Raw genomic sequence first — 14074 nt, 5'->3', positions numbered from 1 at the left:
CATATTTGGTGATGAGATAGCTGGGGTGTTTGTGAAAAGGATTAGATAGTGGTAAAGTTAGGAAAATGGAAGATAACTTGGATTAAATCTTGGTCAGAGAGCTTTCTATGTTACAGTATTAAGGAATTTATCTACCTTTTGTAGTTATGGTGAAATCATCAAGAATTTTTAAGGGGGACATAGAATCAAAGTTGTGCTGTAGTAATAACTTCTTGAAATTGAAGACTGGATTAGAAGTGAGAGCAACTGAAAGCCACAGCATGTTTTGGAGTGACTCAAGGTAAAGACTGAATAGAGACCCTGTTACTGAGAATGAGAGGGAAGGGATGTGTTACAGACACATTATGGAGGTAAAACTAATGCCTAGAAAAACCAGATATTAAAGATGAAACATGAGCTTACTTTTTACCACTGCATTTTAGCCAAACTAACTTAATTTGTTAATTTAGTTTCTAAATGTAGCTCTTACTTTTTGGTTGCAATATTTTTATTGTGCTTGTTTTATTTTCCTGACACTCCTTTTCTTCCATATCCTCATAATACATTCCTATATTGTGTGTCCATCAAAAACTCAAGTGTTCTCTTCCAGGTAGCCTTCTCTGGTTTTCATGGTCATATTAATCTCTCCTCCTATCTTAAAAATCCAGAATAGTTTATTTGTATATTTCTTATGAAAAATCAGTTATCATCTAAGATATTGTATTTTAGTGGTGAAGAGCAAGCACTTTGGAGCCAAATTCATATTTGACTGCTTACTAGCTGTGACCTTGGGCAAATTACTTAACCTCATATAGTCTCAGTTTCTTCCTCTTAAATTGGGGAATCATGATAGAATCTGTGGAGACTGACTGATATCCAATATTAAATTATATAAGGCATATGTCTTACTGAGTGACATCCCAGGAACAAAATAGGTGTTTGATAAATATATTAGATGTTGTGCAAGGTGATATGAATTACCTAAACGATGTTAGGCAGTGGGGAATGAGAGTCTCTCATCAAATAATGGGCTAGTCAAATTAAGCATTCTTAATGCCGGCTCTTAAAATAGGATAAAGACTTTGATTAGGTGTAGTGGACAAAGAAGGAAAAAAATAGTTTTAAATACCCACTTTTGCTGAATTTTCACCCTTGATCAGAAAACCAGGTAGTCTGGGCTTCTCCCTTGAAATGAATGTGGCTGTGTGTAGTGTTAGTGATCTCTTGAAAGTGACTTGGGTATGCTAGGTCCTTGTCAGAGATATCTGTGAAAATAGAGGTAGTTGAAAAAGCTGGGAAGACAAATTCAATTATATCCTGGGGAGAGAGTTTTCTTAACTATGGGTAAGCAGTGTCTCATTATCTAACAATGATGAGGGCAGAAACCAAATTTAAGTGATCCAAGGAATGAATGGTAAAGTGAGAAAATGGCTGGAAAGAAAGTAAAATAGACAGTTGTCATGAAGAAAAGAGATAAACAACAAAGTAAACTTGTTAGGGAGGGATACAAGGTCTCTACTTAATTATTTGGATGGTCCACATAATTCCCCCTTCCCCCTTTTTGATGGTTTATAACGTGAAACAGGTTTTGAGAGGTCAGTATTTATGACTTTTTTTTTTTAATTCAAAGTTTTCTAAACTTATTTGTAAAATGTGGATAGTTGACTTTATGTAATCCGTAGTAATGTTTGTAGCAATGCTTGGAAACACAGTTGGGGAAATGATCATTTAGGGTCATTGAAGGAGAAGGGCAAAAAAGCAGAATTAAAGTGGATAAGGAACAAGATTCAAGGCTGAGATCAAAGTGGGAAATTTCAGTTTGTGACTGGGAAATGAAAACATTCTGATTGATGATGATGGCCTAAGTATGGCTGTGCTGGTTGACAGATGATGATGTTATCAATTTATCTCGCCAAAGAAGGGGCAGAAAAATTGGAATGAGAGCATCACAGGGTATAAGAAAAAGAAAGAAAAGAAAAAGGTGTAATCTGTCACAGAATTCTAGAATGTAATCTTTTCTCCTAACTTATTACCTCATTGGTTTCAACAACCTTTGATATAGCATTTCTAAGCTTTTTATTTTGTGGTTCAATTTGTGATTAATTTGCTAATGTTCTTCAGTTGTTAGAATTACTAAATACATGTGTAATAATCAGAATACCAAAAGAAGCAGTTTATCTGCCCTATAGAATAAGTCAAACTGAGAGGTCCTTGTTTTTAAGGACACAGTTTGAAATGAAAAGGATTTTCTAGAATTGAAATCTTTAATTTTTTTTCAGAGCCGGCAGTAAAAACACAATATGATTTCTTAAAAGCGTATTGCATTAGACCTGACTTGTGTTTCCCACAATTTCTCTTCAGTTCCCAATTTTAAAAGTAAAATATGTATCACTTACCTACCTAATACTTAAAATAATGGCTTGCTTGTATTGCTTATTTTCCTTTTAACTTAAAATTTATTATCTTAGACTCTTCTCAAATTATAATTGTGTAGCCAAGGACAGATTACATGGAAGCACTGAAAGTAAATAGCAAGTAGTTAAATTTTTCTCAGAAAAATCTACCTCAGATTTCTTTCTAAAGAGGACTTCATTATTTTTAAAGAGGATGCTTTCTGAAAATATGAAGGAGGAATTGCTTAGTGGTAACTGTAACAAACAACATGAAAACAAGGCCATTACCTTCTGCAGAGCTTTTAATAGTTACAGTGAAAAATTAAGGCACCTGCCATGTTGAATGATGTAGAGGCACTTGCCAATACATTCATGAATAAGTGAGAAAAGAGGGGTTTTATATAGTAAGGCAAACCTTCAAATGGAATTAATAAAAGACAAGGCTTTTCTTGACTGGGTGGAAAGTTATCTGCTATATAGAAAGGCCTACTGAATGAAACATTTGTCCTCAAGTTTCTTTTAATCTGCTGTGAGGTTCTGCCTGTTACCTCACTTGGAATAATGTGCCAGTTTTGTAAGGATAACGAGAATTTTATCCTTTCTTTGTTCCTTTAGCTTCTTGATGCAGCATTTCCTTGAATTTCACAGTACCTGCCTGTTTTTAGCAGCTCTAATTTCAGACGATCACTTTCCTGGACTGCAGTGTAAAAACTGATATTCTCATCTCCTTGATGGAGAATATTCAAGAAATGCAGCCCCAGGGAGAATCCTGTTTACTAATGGATATTTCTTTCTCTAGGCATCTTAAAAAATCTTTTTCTGTCTCAACTCTTTAATACCTCCTGTTTTTCACAAAAGCAGATGAAAAGGCTTGCTATCCATGGAGGAATGCTTTTGTGGTAGCATATTGCTTTTGTATTATACAGTATATTGTAAGTGGTTACTGTTCACAACCCACACCTTAATAGTTTGAGTTAAAGTATTTTTCTTTGCCCCTACAAAATTTTTTTTTCCTGTGATTATTTACAACTGAAGTACAAGAATTAGGGGGAGGTATAATACGGCTTGACTTATTTGGTGTTTTATGCTTTGCTTTTCAAAATTGACTGGGTATTGTTCTTATAGATTGAAATGTGTTTAATGGAAATAATAAAAGATTTTGTAAATGTATTAGATATTGTTTTGTAACTGTGGCAAGGAACCCAGCTTCCTAGCACTAAGCAAGGGTACTTTAGTATGAAGGAAAGTTAAAAACAAACCTCAACAACAATATTCTTACAGTTTTAAAGTCAGTTTTAAGCAAGTTGTTACTGTGAAATATATTGATTTTAACTCACTTCTAAGAACATTAGCAAAGGAGCTGGCTAGTAAAATTTCCCAAATCTCCAAATTTCAGAACTTTGGTTATATCTAGGTTACTTAGTTACTATAGTGGTATAGGGAAGCTAATTTTACTAAGGGGCCCATCATTGTAATTTCAGGACCTCTTAGAAAGCCATTTCCTTTTATTATCATCTCATTGTAGTGACAAGGGTGTCATTCATGTTGTCATTATTAAAGTTCCCCTTTTACTCTTGAAAGGGTCCTGGTTTGGACAATAAATTATATAGTCATCTTCCATAGAAAGGTTTGGCTTCCTCTTTCCACACATTTTGTGTGTTTCCAAAGTAATCACTTTTTAAATGGTATTCTTTTATATTGCAGCTCTTTTAAAATATAAATTTATTGTTACCTATCATATCCAAAATAAATTTCCTAGTATATATGAGTAACTGGTAGTTATACCCACTAACAAAAGTAATTATATTGCCTGGAAGTTAAGTTATGAAACTGTGACTCAGGACTTCATATTTCATGATAGCAAACTGATTAATTATAATTTTTTGAAGTCAAATTTAGAGCTGGAAATATAAAGCACCTTATAGGATTACTTGTCAAATGCAGCTAAATGGAAAGAAAAATTATGTTTTGGAGGAAGAGGCAATTTAACTTTTATACTTCACTGGAATTAATGTGCTTTTAGAGAGAACTTGCATGAAGGCACATTTGATTTTCATATTTCATTAAATATTTATGTTCTGGTCATATTGCCAAGTAACCGATGTGAAACATAATTTTAGCCTGGACAATGCTATTAGATCTCTTCTTCCTGTATTGCTTTTATGAATATAAATGTCTATTTATAATTTTATTCATTTAGTTCTATTCAATATAATAAGAGTTTAAGATTTTATGTCCATTTCTATGTAGAATGGCCACTGAATATACATATACACTTATGAAGTGATTAGAAAATCACACTTGACAGTAATCGGGTGCCAGAGTGTATAATATACACCAATAGCGCAAGGCTTTGGCAAAGGTCTGGATCCAGGAGAAACACACCACTAGGAACAGAAGTGGATGTGGAAACTCAGTTGGGTGCTAAGCCTATTTTTACTACCTGGTAACATAAGTTGGCATAAATTACTTGATCTTTCTGAGCCTCCACTTTCATCATCTGTCAAATGAGGGAATTTTGCTCGCTTTGCCTATCTCATAAGATGTTGTGAGGACCCTCTTTGCTATTTATTGTAAATCAGACTGCATTATAAAAAAAATTATTGTTGAAAATATTATATATGTCCCCTTCCCCCCTCGAACCCCGCGAACTGACTGCTTCTAGCCCGCCCTGCCCCGGCCCCAAACCTTCAGCACCCCATTGTCTGTGTCCATGGGTTACGCATATATTCATACAAGTTCTTTGGCTGATCTCTCCGTTCCCCCACCTCTTTGCCCCCCCTCCCGCCTTCCCTCTAACATCCCACAGTCTGTTTCATGCTTCTATGTCTCTGGATCTATTTTGTTCATCAGTTTATTTTGTTCATTAGAATCCACATATGAGTGAGATCATGTGATATTGGCCTTTCTCTGAAAACTGCATTTTTATTTACAGCATTTCAGAATTGAATCTGCTGGTGTGTGCTGGATAATTGGAAAGTGCTAGAGTAGATACTAGAGGCTATCTGGTAAAAACCTCTCGATGCTTCCTTTAACATCTACTGAACATCTAGCTCTCTATAAACAAACTCGTGCATCCTATTACTCTCTACTGTCATCTTCCATGGGTAACAGGGCTGCAGCCTTCTCTCTAGTCTCTTTTTCTGCCTTCTGCTAATCTATTGTGTTGAGTGTGATCTTTCTAAATATGAGTCTTATCGCAACACTTCCTTCTTAAAGATCCTTCAATGATTTTCTATTTATCTTAGAATAAAGTACAACCTTCTTAATTCACAGCCTGCCTTCTTTTCTAGCTTCATCAACTTGCTTCTCTTCTACTTGTTCTACGTTGGCATTCTGTCATTGCCTTAAATGTGCTATGATCATTTTCCTCTTTGCTCTGTCTTTGCCTGTGAATAAATCTCTTTCCAAATTTTTGTTTAAAAATAATGTTTCTTGCTTATTCTATGGATTTCAGTTACGTGATGAGAAGAGATGCCACCTATTGGTGTTCCTACAGTGATCTCCTTTCCTAACACATTTTGGTTCATTATACTTGCTTATTTAATTATTGGCTTCTACTAAACTGAGTGCTCTATGAGGAAAAGGGTTGTGTCTGTTTTGCTTCCACAATGCCTCTAATTCTTCTCATATGAGTAGATAAGAGGTAATCAATGTGTTTGTTGAATGAATAAGTGAATGATTATAGGAAGGTAGCACAGTAAATAAGATGAGCTGTGTTAAACATTTGACCCAGGATTACTGTAATGATGGTGTCCAAAGAGTAATGGACAGGAATTAACTTAATATGAGAGTAGAGGAAAGTGGAAACATCAAGCTTCCTCCTACTGAAGGAATGACAAGTTCATTCTTTTGAATTTTAGGTTACGATGGGCTTTATAAGTGGAGACACCTTACATATAGCTGGACATTTGGAATAAGAGACACTGATATGAGAGAAGGGATGGTGGTAATAACAATAGTTCTGTCAACTTGAATCTATAATATAGCACTTCTTTATTTTTTCAAAAGAATGTTTTTTTATAGAAATGTCAAATGAGGCTATTTTCTTAGCAAATCATCTAGAGTGTTAGCTGGAGAAATTTTGAGAAAAAAGCTGAGTTTTTGAAAGATAAAACTAACTTTTGTAACAAAGTTAACTTCTACTTTTGTTTAAATATGAACAGAATCTAGCCACAATTCTTTTTATTTTGCTTAGTTGGAAGGGCCTATTCATGAGATAACTAGGACTCAGAAATAAAACTGGCAGATACCTGTTTGTAAAGAAGCAGGTTTGCTCAGCGGTGGCACTGTTGACATTTTGCATGGGATAATTATTTGTTGTGGAGAGGCCTGTAGGATGTTGAGCAGCTTCTCTGATGTCTACCTACTAGATGACAGTTAAATCACCCCCTTACAGATAAAGTAATCTAAAATGTCTGCAGTCCTCATGAAATAGTTCTTGGGCCAAAATACCCCCACTTAAAAAGTCATGAACTGCAGAATTAAAAAAATTATATTCCTTGTCATTTGTAGGAAAACTTTGCAATATATTGGAGCCTTTGTAATTCCCATATAAGTTATTTCTAATCTTTATTTGGTTATCATTAATAAAATGTAAAGGACCAATGTGACCATTCTCCAATTACTAAGAATGAAGTGGTGAGGACTCCTGGGTACTTGTCTCAGAAAGCAAAGACTTCTAAGGGACAGAATTGAAAAGGATGAACAATTAATTTGCATTTTGAGGATCTGCCTCAAAGAGTGCATGACTCCGCCTTGTCTTTGACTTGGGGCTCAGGAGTGAAGAGTTGAAGAGTACTTACATTTTCCCAAAGGTGAGGCTTTGGTTATAGGGTGTGCAGTCAACGTATATGGTCTTCTTTAGTTTTGTTCAGATGCATTGATATGGAAGGCAGCGAATATTTATCTTATAATGGAAGGACACAATTTTCCAAAAAATCAGCCGCATACATTCCTATAGGTGGGAGAAGCATCTTCTGCCTTCTCTTCTCATATATTATCATTATTTGCTTTCTCAAAAGATTCATGTCAGTTGTTTGCCGAAGACTATCAGTGTTGTATTAATATACGAAAATGATACCACAATTTTTTCACGTGGTTACCGCTAGTGATGGCATAGCATGCTTTCTGGAATTTGCCCTCTCTCTTCCTTTCTTACTTCTTATCTTCAGACTTGTTTTTAATTATAAGAAGGCCCTACCTTCTTCTGCCTAACCTGTCTAGTCCACGTATCATAAGTCTCTTATAACAAAGGTTCTGTTGGCATCTAGCTAAGGAAAATAATGACAGAATAAGCCCCCAAAGTACTCTGATTCCTCCTCCCTCTTTTGTGGTCATAAAGGAAGAAAATGGTAGCTTTCACTTTTCTCAGTAGTCTTTATTTTTTAATGTTTATTTAATTTATTTTTTAAAATATGTTTTTATTGATTTTAGAGAGAGGAACGGAGAGGGGGAGAGAGATAGTAACATAAATGATGAGAGAAAATCATTGACCAACTGCCTCCTGCACGCCCCCTCCTGGGGATCTAACCTGCAACCCAGGCATGCGCCCTGATCTGAAATCAAACCTTGGTTTTCTGATTCATGGTTTGATGCTCAACCTGGGAGCCATATTGTCCGGGCTTCTTATTAGTCTTTAGACAAAAAACACTGTTAGACTCTGCAAATGTGGATACAAAGCAGATTGATATTAAAATATATATGGATTATTACATCACTGTTAAGAGTAGCAAAGAAAAAGGATGAACTGACTAGAAAAAAGTTGTATTATAATAGGAATCTGTTATTTTTTTGTGTCTCGTTCTCTCTCTTTCTCTCAGTGAATGTTTTATCTGTGATAGTTGCTTGCAAGATACTAGAGCTTTTGTTTACCCTTTCAGATCTCTGAATTATTATCAATATTTCTTATGTTGCTTTATCTTGATACTAAATGACGAGTAGCACAGACTGAAATGTGTTTGGCATGCTTCCTTTTATTGTAGAGTATAGGATAGCCTAAATAACATGCTAAACAAAGTAAGTTTATTGAGAACAAAAACAACAGAAGAGAGAATAGGTTGATTTTTCCAATGCAGATTTTTTAAAATGAGGTTATTTAAAAAAATTCTATCATCTTCATGGTTTTTTCAGTTGTTGAAATTATTAAAGGAATTCCTAAGTTGAAACATTTAGACATTTAGCTACATGATTTACATATTCATTCAGTTAAACAGATTATTTGAAAAAATGTTGGAAAATATTAAAAAGTTTTTGTGTCTTTTAGTAGAAGCAAAATTATCTTAATTTAAAAAATAGTGTTCTTTTCTATGTTAACATAATCATAATTATAATATGAACTGACATGCATAAATTTTCAGTATGTGCTAGACATTGTTATAAGTTATTTAATTTAGTCTATATAGTGATTTATTAGGAAAAAACTATTATTATTCCCAGGCAGTTTCTTACCTATAAGTAGCCTAGCATTTGATCCTTGAATTTCAACACAAGATGTTTGCCTCCTTAGCCTGCATTCTTAAAGACTATTCTATACTGTTTTATCAAGATTTTCTTAATCATCAACACATATTCACACATACAAGTTTCTTCTATTTTGGCAAATAAAATTGCAATAAATAAATGTAGAACACCAACATTCTGGGCGGTATTAAGACTTGCTTAGTCAGGCATGACACTCAGATGGAAGACTTTAAAGGATCAAACTCTTGTGAAATATAAAGGAAACATAATTAACACTTTTATATTAAACTAGAGGCCCCATGCATGAAAATTCGTGCCAGAGTAGGCCTTCCTTCCCCCGGCTGCCGGCACCAGCTTCCCTCCGGCACTCAGGACCCAGGCTTCTCTCTGGCCCTGGCTTGCTCTGGCCCCGGCTTTGTCCGGAAGGATGTCCAGTCTAATTAGCATATTGCTAATTAGCATATTTTGTCCAGTCTAATTAGCATGTTATTATAGATTGGAAGAATATGTCAACTACCTTTTAAGACTGTAATGAGGGTGTGATATACCCAGTGTTAGGTTTGTAGAGATATAGATAGAGATACAGATATAGATACAGATATAGATATAGCATACAGACAGACTTAGATATAGACATAGACACAAATCTTATATATAATGCTTCATTATAGGAATGGGAAGAGAGGAAAGGAATTCAGTTGCCTAAACCAGAAGTCAGTTAGGACTTCACTAAGGATCTGTGGTTTGCAATTTTAGCAAATACATTTCTAATGAGTCTTCTTCAGTAAGTTCTGCACCACATAGCTTACTCCTTGATATAAATATCTCCATATTTAAGCCTGACTGTAAAAATGTATATATAATAATAATGCTCTTTTTAAATACCTTTATCTGAGACTCCATGTTATTTTTGTGCTTTCTGTTGGTGGGGAATTTAATATTCTACAGATTGCATGTCATTTAGGGCTATAACATAGATGGACATTTTGTAAAGGAAAGATATAACAAAGATAACAGGTAAAGAGAAAAATTCTAATTTTACAAAATATTTAATATAACTGACACTGTCTATTTTTATGATAAGAGAAGGATTTCATTTACGGAAAATCAGAACTTCAAAACTCATGCTGTGACGAGACATATCATTTTAACATGTGTAGCTTTAAAGATCTACCTTCTAAGCCTCTACTTAAAAGACGACTAATTCAAACTACACAGTAATCATGTTGAAAAACGGAATAGTCATATTTTTATAAAGTTGGGCCTCTCTCCTTTTATAATTGTTGACATTTGGCAAGGGTGACCCTTGCTCTTACCATGCTGTAGGTATTATGTTCATTATGGTGAGATGAAATGAAAGCACATCAAAACTTTCAAGCATCGGATACCCCATTTTTCTATTAGTATACATATTCTCACAAAACTGTGGTTTTCACAAGTTCTTATAAAATGCTAGATTACTCCTAAGTTAAACAAGACTAAGTTAGTCACATCTTGGATATTAGACATTCTGTTTACTTTGACATACAGACAACTAACATTCTTATCAGTCTTTTGTTGAATATGTACACCAAAGGGTAATTCAACTTAAATGTTGAAAAATAAATCTATTCTGAAAATATCATCTGACCCATTGCACCTAGTCAGTATGTCTTCTGTGAGTATGTCCTCACAGTGTGCCATCCATTTTTTTTCTGTATTATTCTTCACCATTTTATTTGGGTACAGTCTTTGAACTTTTTCTTTCCTTCCTTATTATCTGTATTATGGTTAGTATAAATTTATATTTCCAAACCTTTAGGAAGGTTTTGAGATGATTTCATTATAATTAATTAGGAAGGTTTTATGCATGATCAATTTTCTGTACACACTATTATATTACAGCACCATTAGTGTAGAAATAGAATCAATCATTCTATTCCAGAGAACTTTCAACAAATTTCTTATTTAGAAATGCTCACATTTACATTATTATCTTTCCCCTGGAGAAACCAGTATTTCACCTAAATTTCTCAATTGTTTCAGATTGAAATATGCAGTGCTATATATTGAGTCCAATACTTTGTAGTGCCTTTCTGAGCTTATTCTTAATGTTAAGAGTAAAATGTTTTTATCCAGTTTTCCTGTTAGGTTTAAGTATTAACTTGAAAATAGTAAAATAATATATATGCATATAAATAGACTTTAACCCTTAGTTTTGTTATGCTCCTCACCCCGTAGGTCATAGACTAAATGAATTAATTTATCTTAGCAACATATGAAATTGAATGGGAAAACAAAAATGTACACCAGGGTGTGTGTATGCTCACAATAAAAGAAAATAAAAGATGTAATAGCCCATTTTTTTAAAATGAGTTTTTGTTTACTATACAATAATTGTTTTTAAAATTTGAAAGAGAGCCAGTAAGAAATAAATTGAAATCATTTTTCATAGTGTAAGGCATCAGTGATATTTCTGTGTTTTCCAATAGAAATGTTAATTACAAGAATTTATTTTAATAGTGGCCTGTCTAGTTCCAAATTACTACCAGGGATGAAGGAATTTGTGTATACAATTCTAGATTATTTAAAACTAGAATATTCTTATTTTTTATTTTGGAGAATGAGTTAGTTATTCTTAAATAAAGAACTAAATAAGATGTCTTTTTCATATCAAACATAGCTACTTTTTCTATACTTTACTAAAAATGATATTAAAAGATATTCTAGTAGTACCCACATTATTTGTTTGCAAAATGCTATAGATGCAAAGTGGATAAGATACAGAGAGAGCTGTGACAGATTATTTACTTGGTGTAGAGAGAAAAATTAGCAATGAACTGATATTCTATTATAAGAAGTAGAAAGTATAGGAATCTACTAATAGAATTTTACTATTTTAGATCTCTAGTGATTATTTATCACCTATATATATGTATATACCAGTATATACATATGTATGTGTATGTCTATTTGCTTTTTGTGTATGTGTATAGCTAACTTCTTTTTTTGGATAAAGGATTGATGGTCAACAACATTATTTGTTGTAAGGATTTATTCTGCCTGTTATTTTCTTTTATTTCTAAAATGTAAGGATAGAGTGAGTTTCCTCATTGTTCTGATGCATCTTGTTAAAATGTCATGCTCCAGGGTAAACTGATTTTTTTATGATCTTCAGAAATTTTTCTACTGACATAATAGAAATGATTATTTATCTCCCCACATGTTCAAATGGCATTAAACTGCTTTAGGGTTACTTGCTTCACAAGACTTAGTATTGATCCACATTTTATAACTGACTAAATAAGAAAAATAGTCTTTACAAAACAGCTAGAAAGATTGCTTTAACTGATGATTTTGTTTTAATAATTTTTAAAATTATTTCAGAGAACTGATAGTGAAAAGGCATGTCTGAGACTGTTTCAAAAGGAAGGACTGCTCTTTAAAAGATTAAGATGGAATTAACTCATTATTTTGGCTATGGATCTTAAAGACTTTTCTACAGATATGCAGGAGAAAAACCTGCTATTGAGGATATCACTCATAAAATATTCTAAATTTATTTCTTTAAATTGAACTAAAATATGTTCACTTTGTTAAACACAATGGAATCTCAGACATTTAAATTTATACTACAGGCCAAGTGCACAAAATTTACGCACTCAGGAGGGGGTCCTTCATACTGGCCTGCACCTTATCTCAATCTGGGAGCCTTCAGGGGATGTCCGACTGACGACTTAGGCCCGCTTCCTGCAGGGAGCTGGCTTAAGCTGGCAGTCGGACATCCTTAGTGCTCCTGCCACCGCCGCTGTGCTTGCCAGCAGTGAGCCCGGCTCAGGGCTTCTGGCTGAGCGGTGTTCCCCCTGAGGGAGTGCACTGACCATCAGGGGGCAGCTCCTGTGCTGAGCATATGCCCCCGGTGGTCAGTGCACTTTATAGCGACCAGTCATTCTGCCGTTTGGTCGATTTGCATATTAGCCTTTTATTATATAGGATAGAGGCCCGGTGCATGGGTGGGGGTCCCCGATCAGGGTGGGGGTCCCGCTGGGGGATTGGGCCAGCAGGGGCAAGGGGCTGTGGTCATTCTGGTTGTACTGGTCATTCTGCCGTTTTGGTTGCTGAGTTTTTACTATATAGGATGTCTATTTCTTATCTAGCTGAAGATCTTTGAATTTGAAGTAAACTGCCCTTTTGGAATATTCTGATATTGCCAGATCCACTATTAGCCTCACTGAGAAACAAGCCATTAACTGCCACAAATAGCTATCCAGGGTAAATATAATTGGTCAGTCATATGTCCCTACACACCTTTCCTACATGTCTACCTGCACTGACTAGTTTTATCACTTCACCTCGATGAAATGCTACAGTTTGGCAGGAAAGGTGACCTTTGAATCTATATTCACCACTGAAATAGGAGACAATTAAGCACATTATAAAATATACAAATTAAGGCACAATATTTATAATTTATAAGAGTAACTTGTATAAAATATCAGAATCTTAATTAGCTGAAACACATAATCAAAAGCTTATGCATGCCATTTGATTTCAGGTCAAAGGTAATATGCTATTTAGATGTCATCATATTTGTTTTTTAGCAGATATACCTTTGGTCCATTACCTGACAATGCAAAGAATAGGCAAACAATAATTATTTTAACAGGGAATGAGAAATTTGGCTATATTTGCCTAATAATTTGTGTGTCTTGTTTAAATACACGTCTGGAATTGGGAAAGTGGCTCGCTGTTTATCAAGGTAGAAACCAGAGTGAGATCAAAACTTTGCATGGAAAATTACATCGTGACATCATCATCATAGTTATTTATTGAGTGCTTATTCTCCACTCGGCACTGTGCTAAGTTCTTCACATGAGTTATGTACTTTAATTCACAACCATCTTAGAAGGTCATCTTGTTATCAGGTTTCTCTGTTTTAGATATAAGAAATGTGGCTCAGAAAAAAAAACAAATTTACAAAGATCATGAAGCTAATCCATGTGGAGAAGAAGCCAAACTGGTCATTTACATAAAAGACAAGTCGTATTGCCTTTTCCAGTTTTTGAAGTGAGGCCTATTTGATGAACTTAACAATATCTATTCTTGAGAATATAAATTTTATCTTTTAAGAAATGTTGTTTTACAAATGATTATGTGAAGAATACTCATTTTTCAAAAAAGAAATTCTCACTCATATATTTTATATCTTTTTTTTTTTATGTAGAGCCTACATGATCTGACCTTTCTTGATATGTTTTGAA

This window comes from Eptesicus fuscus, chromosome 10 (genome assembly GCF_027574615.1).
Source record: "Eptesicus fuscus isolate TK198812 chromosome 10, DD_ASM_mEF_20220401, whole genome shotgun sequence".
NCBI lineage: Eukaryota > Metazoa > Chordata > Mammalia > Chiroptera > Vespertilionidae > Eptesicus > Eptesicus fuscus.
This window is presented reverse-complemented; position numbering follows the sequence as displayed.